General features: G+C 58.5%; 1 pseudogene; it reads right to left on the bottom strand.

Moving 5' to 3' along the window:
• Positions 1 to 1395: 1395 nt before the first annotated feature.
• LOC103661325 overlaps positions 1396 to 11745 on the bottom strand; it is a 16612-nt pseudogene continuing 6262 nt past the window's right edge.

Here is an 11745-nt window from a genome sequence, read left to right as displayed (position 1 = left end):
TCCTCACCCTGGCAGGCAGCAGGCTTGAAATTCTGGGGGAAAGGGAGCCTTCCTCGGGCTCTAATTTGGGGAGGGGGCCCTAGCCACAAGATCCAGCCTTGGCTGGGTGAACCTGGGCCAGGTGATCTCTGTGTCCTCGGCCAGCGCACAGGCCACCAGGGCTGACTTCTTGAGGATATTCTGAGGTTCCACCAAGAGTGTGGCCTTGGAGGGGACAGCTTTGACAAGCGACAGGTCCCATGTGTTTGGAAGATGAGACCATACACTGTCCAACTCCAAGTTTTCAGGTGAGACCACACAGTAACTCTTGTTCCTTGTGCTGTATTCAGGACACTTATTTAAGAGATGAGAACACTGAGGCACTGGGACGTGGCGCCTAAGCTCGCAGAGCCAGGCCACGTAAGGACAGCCCGGGGACGTGCCCCCACCACCCCCCGTCCCTGGCCCGGCTTTGTTCACCTTCCTCATTTCTGACCCTGGACCCAGGGCTCCTTCTTCCTCTCCCACCTGCCCATCTGTCCACCTGCCCCCTCTTCCTTTCTCTGAGGAGACCTCGGCAGCTGCCCCCACCTCCCCGGCCCTGCCGGCCTTGCTCCCACCCCCTCCGTTCACCAGCCTGGCCAGCTGGGGCTTCAGCCTCACAGGCCACTTGGCTGTGAGTGGAGGCTCAGGTGGAGATCTGGGGGGAGGCTTGTGAACCCAAGATCTTGTTTGTGGGGTGGTATGTGCACTCCTCAAGCCTCTTTCTGCGTATCCCTGAGGCCGACACCCCTGGTCAGGCCACAGACGGCCCTCGCAAGCCTCGGCCTCCTTGCTGGTCTCCAGCCCTCACTCTGGCCCCTCCCGCCCTGGCTTCCAGTCACCCCGCACAGTGCCCCAGGCGCTGGCTGCCAGTGCCAGCTCTCCCCTCCAGGCTCTACTCCTCACCTCAGGTTTCTTTGCAGGGGTCCCTTTCCTGCCTGAAGCCCGCTCAGCTCTCTGGCCTCAGCTTAAGGTCACTTCCCGAGGGAAGCCTGCTCCACTTCCAGACCAGCCAGGTGCCCCTGGCGTGGGCCCTGTGTCCCTCCCCAGCCCACCCTGCACACCCGATGGCCGCTGTCATCACAGTTCGTTGGGAGCCTGGTGGGCACCAGGTCTGTGGCAACCGCTCCTTTGTGACGGATTGCTGACGTCATGGTCCCCGGAGGTCCAGGGCAGAGAGGTGGGACATGTTCAGATGGTGAATTTGGTGACATACCGCCCCTGTGAGCACTTTGGGTGACCTTGCTTGAAACCCCTGATTCCGGGGCAAGAGCCGTGAGGGTAACGGGCACGGCCATCCGGAGGAGGACGCCAGGGCAGGGAGATGCTTCACTTTCAGATGCTTAGTAAGCACCCACACCGTGGACTCAGGGGTTCCTTGACAAGCACATTTTTAATAGAAGTATAACATACACAGAAAGATCGTGGATCCTGAACTTAACAGCCGGATGAGCTCTCCGCCAGGGAAGGGCTTGTGCTCACAGCCCCCAGCCGTGGGGCCACCTTCCCAGCGCTGCGTGCCCCGAGGCAACCCTCGGGCTCAGGTGGCACCCAGCGACAAACACCCCTCCCCACTGCCCCCATGCTGCGGAGGTCTCGCTCCCAGGGCTGGAACTTGGCTCAGTGTTTCTCCCGAACAGCGGGGCTGACATGCGTTCGGGGCTGGGGGTGCTGGTCCGTGTTGGACAAGCCCGGATTCCCAGCGTGGTGTGAAAACTCCCACCATGGCCAGTTTCCAGCTGCCCCCAGGAGTAAGAGGCAGGAAGAGGGACACACACTTGCTCTCCTGAGCCCTCACCACACCACTGGTTTAGGGGCTGTGTAACTAGGAACGGCATTACGGTTACACATTTTGGGGAGACGAAGAGCAAGTAGGGGTGCTTTTCCCCCTCTCGGCCAGCACAAGGTAAATGTCTACGGAACGGGGGCGGGGGGGGGCACCAGCAGCTCCCTCTCTCCCTCCCTCGTGGCAGGGGCTGCTGTTTAATTGGTGTAGATTAAATGAATCTACCATAAACACCACACTCCCTTCATCATGTCATTTGTGGTTGAAAATGAAGGTCAAGAGTAAGCTGGGCCTTGAACTGGATTTCCTGACTGAGCGCCAGGCTCTTCACCGAGCTCAGCCTCTCCAGGCCGGGTGGCCCAGCACCAGCCACGCCTGCACCCCCCCGGCACCCTGGGTCCAGTGGTGAAGCTGGAGAGGACAGAGAGGTGCCTGCCACGCCCGCTGCTGGGCACAGTGGCTCGTGGCCTGTAAGCTCACGTGGCTGGGAAGCCGGAGGGGCAGGGCCACCACAGCACCCGGGCACCGCTGCTGTCTGGGGCGCCTGCCCGCCTAAAATGCTGAGGTGGCCCGGGGGTCTCAGGACGCGGTGCCGCTCCGCTGTGGAAAGCCGCAGTGGGGCAGGCGTCTGCCGGGGCCAGACGAGGGTCACCGCGGCTGTGTGCGGCCACCCTTACCCACCGTGGGGCCCCACCCTTGGCGCACTGTGTTCAGTCAGACAACAAGCATCTAAGGGAACGCTTAGTACGTGGAGGGCAGTGCTCTGGGCGGCACTGAGGTTACAGCGGTCACAGTGCTGGACAAGCCAGGCCACGTCCTGGCGCGCACGGCGCTTACGTTCTGGTGGAAGAAAACGACAATGAACCACCAGGGAAGGTTACGGACAAGTGCTGCGTACACTGTGAAATGAGGTCCCATGCTAAGGGCCCGCTGGGGTGCTGCTGAGAGGGAGGCCAGCCAGCAGCAGAAAGCTGAGTGCAGGGGAAGGCGCTGCCTTGGGGTCGGAGGTCCCAGAAAGGTGCCAATGGTCTGAGTGGGACAGAGCTATGTAGAGAAGGCACGGGGGAAGGACACTGGGGAGCTGGGAGAAGCGGGCTGGGGTTAGGTCTTGGGGGCCCTTAATGACCCTGGTGAGATGCCGCGTTTAATTCTAAGCATACTGGGAAAGCACGTGTGGGTTTTGAGCAGAAAAGTGACACGATCTGAGCTACGCTTCGCAAAGGTCACCTGGGCTGTGGTGGGGCCACACATGGGGGCAGGGAGGCCGCCAGGGGCTGTGGGTGGGTGGCTGAGAGCAGCAGCAGAGAAGACGAGGGAGAGCTACCAGGACTTCATGAGAGGTCGGATGGGGGGCAGGTGTGAACACCAGGCAGGGGTGAAGGAGGGCTCCTGTGTTTCTGACCCAAGTAAGCAGAGAGACAGAGGCTGTTCACCGAGGTAGGGGTGGAGGCGGAGCGCACTTGTGGGGAGTCCATGATTCTTTCCCAGCCACGGCAGGTCAGGATGCTGTTGCATATCCATGTGGAGAGGTCAACGAGCAGTGGTTTCCATTCCCCCAACGAATGTTCACCGAGCACCCATTCCAGGTCAGCGAGTGCTTCTAGATCACCGGGGACACATCGGCATCAAAACAGTCATCGTGAACTCAAAGGAGCTCCCACTGGAGGCAGACGATAATGTTCCAGATTCTGGAGAGGGCTTGGGGAGAAGCAGGGCTGCCAACAGGATCTCCTGAGTCGAGTGTGTTGGACGTGTGTTGGACGTTGTGGGTGAGACCGGCTAAGGGGAGAGGGGAGCAGTCCAAGGATCGAGTTCAGGGCATGCCAACATGTACCAGCTTAGAAGAGGAGGAGGGTCCATGAAAGGACAGAGAGGGAGTGGCCAGGAGGCAGGGGACCGCCAGGGGGTGTGGGGACACAGAAGTGCCTCAGGAGGGAGGGAACGGTCAACCGTGTCAGGCGCCCTGAGAGGCCACCTGAGATGTGGAGATGGGGAGCCGAGCCGGGGCTTTGGTAGTATAGTTCACCTGAGTGAGACTGCTCCGAGGAGTGGTAGGGGCAAAATGGGCATGCTCCCCACTTCCTCCCCTCACCCCACTCCACCCCCCAGCCCTGCCCATCCTGCCCCATCCTCCTCCGTCCAGTCTCACGTCTGCCCCGTCTCAACGCGAGCCATGCGGCGAGCTGGGATTTAGGCCCATCTTCCTCCCTCGCCACCCTCTCCTCACCCAGAGCTCGGTCTAACGGACCAGGCCAGCAAGCATCGTGTGTGGGAGGCACACAAAGGGGAGGCCAGGACGCAGAATGGCTGAAACGCACCTGGGGCTTGCTGGGGACGCCGGGCCCCCACACGCCTCTGTGCAGCCCATGTTTGCGTCTGTCTACTTAGCAACGCTCGTCCTTCACAGCTCAGGAAAAATTACCAAGAATGTTATTGACTCTAATTTTAATTTGTCTAGCACTCTTGTTAATGATGTCTATTTAAGACATCCATTAAAGGCCCACGAGGTTAATTAAATGGACATTTCCAATACAGTTCTATTAGAACCCCCCTATTAAATTAATATTATAGACATTTAACAGATGTCTTAATTAGGCATTATAGCTAAGAAATGCAAACTAAATTAAAACGAAAGCCATTGTCCAGAAAGCAAGCTTTTTACCATAATTTATGGCTTGTGGGGGGAATGTTCATGTTTACTCTTCAGAACCTGAGAGATCAGTCATCTGACAATCTTTTCCAGCATCCGGAAAACACCATCCCGAGAGTCCCAAATCTTAAATCACAGTCCAGACGTCAGAGCTGGAAGACACTTTAGACACCATCTGGAGTCCGTGAACCTCACACTTCAGCGATTGGAGGAGCCAGCTGGGGTCTGAGAGACACACGAAGCTGTCTGGGCCCCAGCCCTGGAGTCTGACTGCAGCCCAGGAGCTGGCGGCTTTTAGCAGGTGTCCTGCTGATGCCAGTGCAGATGCACGAAGTTCCAGGAGCCCCCTTCAGGAAACCCTCATCTGGCCTCACGGCCCCACTTTGCCAGATGGTGATAGGGAGGCCCCCAGATGTCAGCACTGGGCGACCGGGTCAGCAGGATTCCGCACCCTGACCCGTGGCTTAAAACCTCTAGCGCCGCTCTCCTCCCACTGAACTGGGCAGGACCTGACGCACCTCCTATGGGTTTGGGAGTGGCAGCCAGAGCCCTGCCACCCCTTCTCACCTTCCTTCCTGCTGGCCCTGAGTCTCACGGGCAGCTGATGTCCTGGGGCCTCCACGACTGGTCCGCTGGGCCGGTCCTGAGCCTGTGTCACTCTTCACATCCCACAGCTGCCTGGATCGAGCCCCCTCCTCCAGGGAGCCTCCCTGTCCACCCTGCCACCTGTGTGCGGTTTCCTCTCCCACCACTGTGCCTGGCCCCGATGGGAGGGTAAGGGAGGAGCTCAGTGGTTCACAGAAGTGAAGGGGAAGCTGGCAATGGAGGGGCCGCGGGACCTACATTCCTGCCTGAGCCAGTCATGGAACCCAGTGGTGAGGGGAGCTCAGCGTCCAGCAGCGGGGCTGACTGAACCGGCTAGTGGCGCAAGCACCCTGAGCAGGGGTGTGGCCAGGCCCGTGTCGGCGGATGGGAGCCGGTGGGTCTTGCAGCCTTTCTGAGGGGCTCCAACAGGGGGTTCCTGTCCTGGGTGGGGCAGCTCCATGGCGATTATGGACGGAATTATGTCCCCACGAACTCCTGTCAAAGTCCTCATCCCCAATGTGACTGCACTGAGAAGGAGAGCCTTTAGGGGGTAATTAAGGTGAAATGAGGTCATCCAGATGGAGCCCTAACCACACGACTGGTGTCCTGATAAGAGGAGGAAGAGTCACATCTCTCTCCGAAGGTGTGCACTGAGGAAGGCCACGTGGGGACACAGCAAGAAGGTGGCCAAGGAGAACGCTCTCACCATGCTCCAACCTTGAGGGCACCTTACTCTTGGACTTCCAGCCTCTGGAGCGGTGGGTAGAACGTTCTGTTGTTTGGACTGCCCATCTGCAGTGTGTTACGGCAGCCCATGCTAAAACACGGTGGCCATGGCCCGTGCCGCCCCTCACCTTTCCCACCAGCTGCTTCGTCCTTTTCTTCCCCTGGAGAGGCTCTGGCCTGTCCCCGGTGGGCCCTGCACTAAGGCCCCGTCCTCCACATGGAGTCGGCTCTGGGGAATAATGCTTTTTGGAGAACAGCGGGTCCCCGGGCTGCTGTCTGCTGGCCCTGCGGCTCCTGAGTCTCGTCCTGAGCTGGTCACCACTCTGCTGCTGCGTGGGCCTCTCTGGTTTCTCCGGTGCGGGAAGACTGACACGTGAGGCCAATGCAGCTGTGTCTCCCACGAGCCAACAGCCCCAAGGCCGCAGCTCTACTGGGGTCCTGGACTGCAAACTACCACAGCGCCGTCCACAAGCGGCCCTAAGCCACAGCCGCGGGAACGTGGCCAGCCCCGGGGCACCTCCGGAGGCCTCGGCCTGGTTCTGGGGAGTAGTGAGTGCCACTTCATCAGGACGCTCACCGAGAGCCCGCGTCCTGCCGGGCCTGGGCCCTCAGAGGATGGCACGTCCTCAGGGCACAGACCCAGTGGCCCCGGGTGGGCTGTGGGGACAACAGGGCATCCTGGACACAGGCAGGAACAGTGGCAGCTTCATGGCAGGTGAGTGTTCTTGTCAAGTGTCCTCAGGCAAGGGGGGAGAGAAGGCTACCAATGAAACAGCCATCCACAGAGAAACGTGAGTCTGTGCCATGAAAAACAGATTTCACGAGCCAAGTGGCACCAACAGCGTTTCTGGAAAGCAGCTGTATATTTACACACTGGCCGCCTTTTCCATTACGGGGGTGGGCACGAGCAGCATGGTTCAGGGAACTACAGCACCCCGGCCGTTACCGGAGAGGCACATTCAGATGGTTGGAAGAATGAGCCACTCCACGTAGAAGGCAGTGACCTCCTCAGTGGGAGCCCAGTGCTAAAGGGACCACGTTACACACTTAGAGCAGAATCTTCTCATCCCGTGGTCAAAAGCACGGCTCTGCAGCCAGACCATGGCGGTCAAATCCCAGCTCAACCCTCTCAGGTGGTGAGACCCTGGGCGAGCGAGCACTGAGGCTGTCCACTGTGGCAAAACCAGGCTGTCAGAGCACAGGGCTCAGTGGCCGGGCCCACTGCCCTGTCCCCGGTGGGGCTGGGATCTGAGACACAGGCCGTGACGGCGGCAGCAGGAGCGCATCCGAGCCGGCCCTGGACCAACCTGACGAGCCACGGAGCCCACACGGAGGGACACGGGTGCAGTCCCAGGCTCTGGGAGGCGCAGCGGCACCCAGCGCGGCCTTCCTGCGCCCCCGTCAGAGTCAGAGTTTACATTCCTGGCCCAGGGCTCTTCTCCTCCAGTGCGGGCCAGCGGGACACACGGACAGAGGCCAGTGTCCTGTGCTGCTGCTTCTCCTGGAGCAAAAGAAAAAGCTCACGGATTTGCAGCCGGTTTGTTCCCAGCAGCGTTTCTGCCTCACCTGGCCGGTAGGCAGACACTAACTTCTCAAAGGAACAGAGCCGTCGGTCCCTCTGAGCCATGCGGCTTTCCAACCACCACAGACTGGAAGCCCCGTCCCCATTCAGGGCTGCTTGCAAGCCCCTCCCCTAGTGGCCCGTAGGCACATGCCATGTGCACCGAGTCAGACCCAAGAGCCAAGGCTTCCGGCGGCAGGGGGCAGTAGGGACCAGCGGAGCTGCCACTGCTGGGGACTCAGGCTCTCCTAGGACGTGAGCGCTTGGAAAGAGCTGCAGTCTTGTTCCCCGTCAGCTGACCTGCCCTGGAGCCCAAGAGCCACAGGATCAAGAAGGCTCTGTCGTCCAAGCTCCATGTACCGAACGCCCACGGGGAGCAGCACCTGACCGGGCAGCCTGCCTCCAGGCCCGTCCCAGTGCTCATTCCAGAGCCCATGAGCCCAAAGCCCCTCTGCGACCTCACTGCTCACTCCACACTTTCCTGTGACAGCACAGAAGACCGCCGTTCGGTCCCAGAGTTCCACAGGGGGCGTGATGTAAAGCAACACCTCAGATGGGCCGAGCCCCTGCCCTCGGGAAGTTCTGTCTACAGGGCAGAAGTGGGGCCCCCGCCAGGCTCAGCCTCGGGCCACTTCCCTTCCGGCTTGGCTCTGTCGCAGGGCTCGGGCCTTCACCAGGAGCCTCTTACACCGACACGTGTGTTTTATTATTACATAAGCCACGGATTCATCACAGAACATTCAGGAGACACAGAGGAGGATGAGGAAGAAATAAAAACCTCACACTGGCACCAGTCAGGGCAACCTGTGCGGGTCCTGCCAGAGTTTCCTCTCACGGGAGCAGAACATGCCTGTCATCACCTAGAAACATATATCCCTCTGTTCCCGGCCTTCTTTGCTCAATACGGATGATGAATTGTTCCTAACTCTGGTGTTAATGGGCTGGGGGGGGGGGCTCTAGAACCAGAACCGACCCGGCCATCTGTTCGCTGACATGTGGGCACTCAGGTGTTCCTGGTGCTTGGGGTCAAAACAGTTGCGTCCGCGGCAAACAGCTCACAGGTCAACTGTTCCCTTGGCTTTGAATTTCCTGACAGATCGCTCACTTGACCGAACCTGGAATTTGCTTCCATAAATGTAGGAAATGAAGCCATCGATTTCTACTGTGAACACACAGTTTAGCTTGGGGATAATTATTAAAAAAAACCCAGGAGAAAAAAGACCACGAAAAGAGAAATCAATGCAGTTAAGTTCACATTAATGCATAATACTATTCCTAGAATATCTGTATTAGAACGGAAGGAAGCAGCAAGAAAAACCAAACTCCAAAACTAAAGGAACAAAAACCTCCCACTGTGGTTTCGCAATCTCAGATTTGCAGGCAAGGGGTGTGGAAATCTCGACAGACCGGCTGCGTACGCTCGTCTCTGCTAGAACAATGAGCTCTGGCCCACCCAGAGGGTGAGCCCGCACTTGCATTCCTGGAACCCCAAGGGTCAGCAGAAAGGGCAAGATCCTGGAACTCCAGGGACAGGCACTACCCTAGCTCCCTTGTCTGTCCTGTCCACTGCTCTGGGGGGCAGAGGCTTTGGGGCAGGGGAGGGCCTCAGGCATGGAAACAGACCCAAGTATCTGCAAGCGTAGCCGGGCAGCCCTTCCTCCTGTCGTATCTGGCTGTGGCTGCTGGCTGGGCTCCACGCTGCCTTTGGGAGAGCTGTGGGGGCAGAGGGTGCTCTGGGCAGGCATGGAATGTACGGTCAGCAGGCATCTGCAATCTCTGCTGATGTGAGAGACCAACCTGAGCCGCTGAAGCCACGAGAAGAGGGCTGACGAAGCCGGGTAGGCTGCAGGCCACAACACCGAGACACAGTTACACACCTTTCAGGTGGTCTTCTTTGGTGACAATTTTGAAGACGTGCTTACTTTCCTGTAGAAGGATTCCTGTAACACCCACATAGGAGGGGCATTTGGATTTTGTGACTGCAAAGGAAAAGGGCATTCAAGGCCTCAGCCTCAGTGGTGCTGGGGGCCGCACAGCTAGCTAGGTGGGGGCGGGGGGGAGGGGCTCCTCAGCTGGCCAGGGACCAAAGTGCATGAGAACTCAAGGTCCCAATCCCCTGCCTGTGGCTTTATAGCCTCTGGGCTGCTCTGACAAGGTGTCCTTTGGAGGGCCTGCAGCCACGGGGGTCTTGGGAAGGACTACGGAGCCAAGATCACGTGTATATCCAGCACCACCAAGACCCACAAGTTGCTGGCACGGGGCCAAGTCTCACGGATGGGATCTGAAGGAACACCTGTCCACCATGGCCTTCCCATGACCTCCCAAACTCTGGCCAGAATGAAATCTTCCTACAGGCTGTGGAGCAGTGAGTGGGGCGAACGGCCCCTCAGCTCTCCTGACCCATGCCCCCGTGTGTCCTGTAGACATTCACTGAGCACCTGCTATATGCCTGGCACTGTCCGAGATTGGTGCCAGGCACGGGAGTGAACAAGACTGTTCTAGGTTCTGCTCTCAAGGAGCTGATGTTCTAATGGTAGGAGGGGAATGTGTACCAAATCAGATGATTGCATTTTCTGATAGTGGTAACTGTTAAGAAGAAAAAACACAAGGTAATGGGGGGGAAGGTCACTTTCAGTGATGGCAGGCCCTCGGGGGAAGTGACATCTGAGTAGGGACCTGAATACTGAGAAGCCGTCAGTCTGTGAACACACAGAACTCTGGGCAGAGGGAAGGAATAAATCAAAGGCCCCGAGGTGGGTTCAAGCCTGATGTGCGAGAAGCAGAAAGCAGGCCGATGTGGTCAGACCTGGTGCTCAGCAGAGTCGGAGAGGCCTTCTGATCACAGTAAGGAAGCAGAAGACAAACATGGCCCGAGGTTTGGTATAAGACCTTCCCTCTGGCTGGCCGGTTGGGGGATAAGCAGTGCGTCAGCAGGGAGAGGGTTAGGCAGCTTCTCCAGGAATCCAGGGGAGATGGTGGTGACTTGGATTCGGGGGCGTGCACGTGCTGACAGACTGGGAAGAAGAAACGTGATCCCACCCAGGTTTTTGGCCTGAACGACCAGGGTAAACGCTGGTACCACGAACGGAGCTGGGGAACACAGGGCAGGGGCTGAAGTGAGGAGGCGGACTGGTTTTGGATATGGAAAGGTTGTGACACCTACTGGACGTGTGGGCGGCTGTGTGCAGTGGCAGCTGGATGAATGAAGATGTTCAGGGGAAGGTCTGCCCTGGAGAGGACACTGGGAGCTGGGAGTCCACAGCTGAGATTGAAACTATGGGGAAATGGATGGAAGGGACTTTCTGTTCAGGGCTGGGGGCGCGTGCCAGCAGCTTCTGTGCCCCTGGGGAGAGCAGCAGGGGTCCCTGTGTGGAAAGGCACACAAAGACCATTTAGGGTGTATCCAAAAAGGGGCCAGAACTGGCTCGGGTAGCTACTCCATCTCCCACCCCAAAATGGGGCCAGAACTGGCTCGGGTAGCTACTCCATCTCCCACCCTCAATGTCAGTGATCTGGAAATATCCACGTGACCAGGAGTGTGTCTAGCCCTGTAGCACAGAGACACCTGCCACTGAGGGACGGTGCGGGCGTTCGCATGACCGCGGGCTCCTAGGCGAGTTACCTGAAACAAGAGCCCCGTGAAGATCTGCCTTTAACAGCTTGGCCTGAACCATCTGTGGCTGCCTAGGAAGTAAACAGAAGCCCTCAGTGTTGACCACGATCAAGATTCTGAAGGGAGCACACAGGTCTACAAACTCCTGCAGCCGGCTGGCTCCGAAGGCTGCATTTACAGTGATTGTAAGACTTGGGTTCTGCCCCAAGGGGCAAGGCTTCAGAAATGCAACTCACGTGTCTGGCTTGACTCCCCCGCACAGGTCCTGGATGTACTGTTTCCAGAGTTTATGCAGAGGGAGAAAAAGACTGTATCTGTGGCAAAGGTAGAAAGAAGTAAAAAGTGAGACGACATGAGCATGGGATTATAATGTCAGCAGAGCACAGAGCGAGGCCTGGTGCCAAGGACCCCGACCTGGGTCACTAGGGACTGGATGCCGATCCTGATTCTACAGCCAATAACCCGACTGACGACAGTCAAGTGCTTCCACCTCCTGAGGCTCGGTTTCCACTGCTAGAACCCTCCTGAGGCTAAGGTGGGGAGGAAGGAGGTGCCCTCCATTGCCCTCCATTCTTCCCGCTGGCTATATGCAGCCTGGATGGCTGGTGCCCCAGCAGGCCCTCAGACTGTGAGGCAGCAGGCACAGGGAGCAGCCAGGGAGCTGCCAGGGAACTCCGGGGGCGGCGCTGCCCGAGGCTCTGCCCCACCAGCCCGGGGCCGGGGCGGGGGGGGGGTTGCTCATCTGGTCTTTTCAAGCAATAAACTTCAGTCTTGCTGAACCACTGCTCTCTGCAGACTCCTGC

The sequence above is a fragment of the Ursus maritimus genome, unplaced genomic scaffold, assembly GCF_017311325.1.
Source record: "Ursus maritimus isolate PB19 unplaced genomic scaffold, ASM1731132v1 scaffold_19, whole genome shotgun sequence".
In the NCBI taxonomy this organism is placed as follows: Eukaryota; Metazoa; Chordata; class Mammalia; order Carnivora; family Ursidae; genus Ursus; species Ursus maritimus.
The sequence above is the reverse complement of the archived record's forward strand: the minus strand, read 5'-3'. Positions and strand labels throughout refer to the sequence as shown.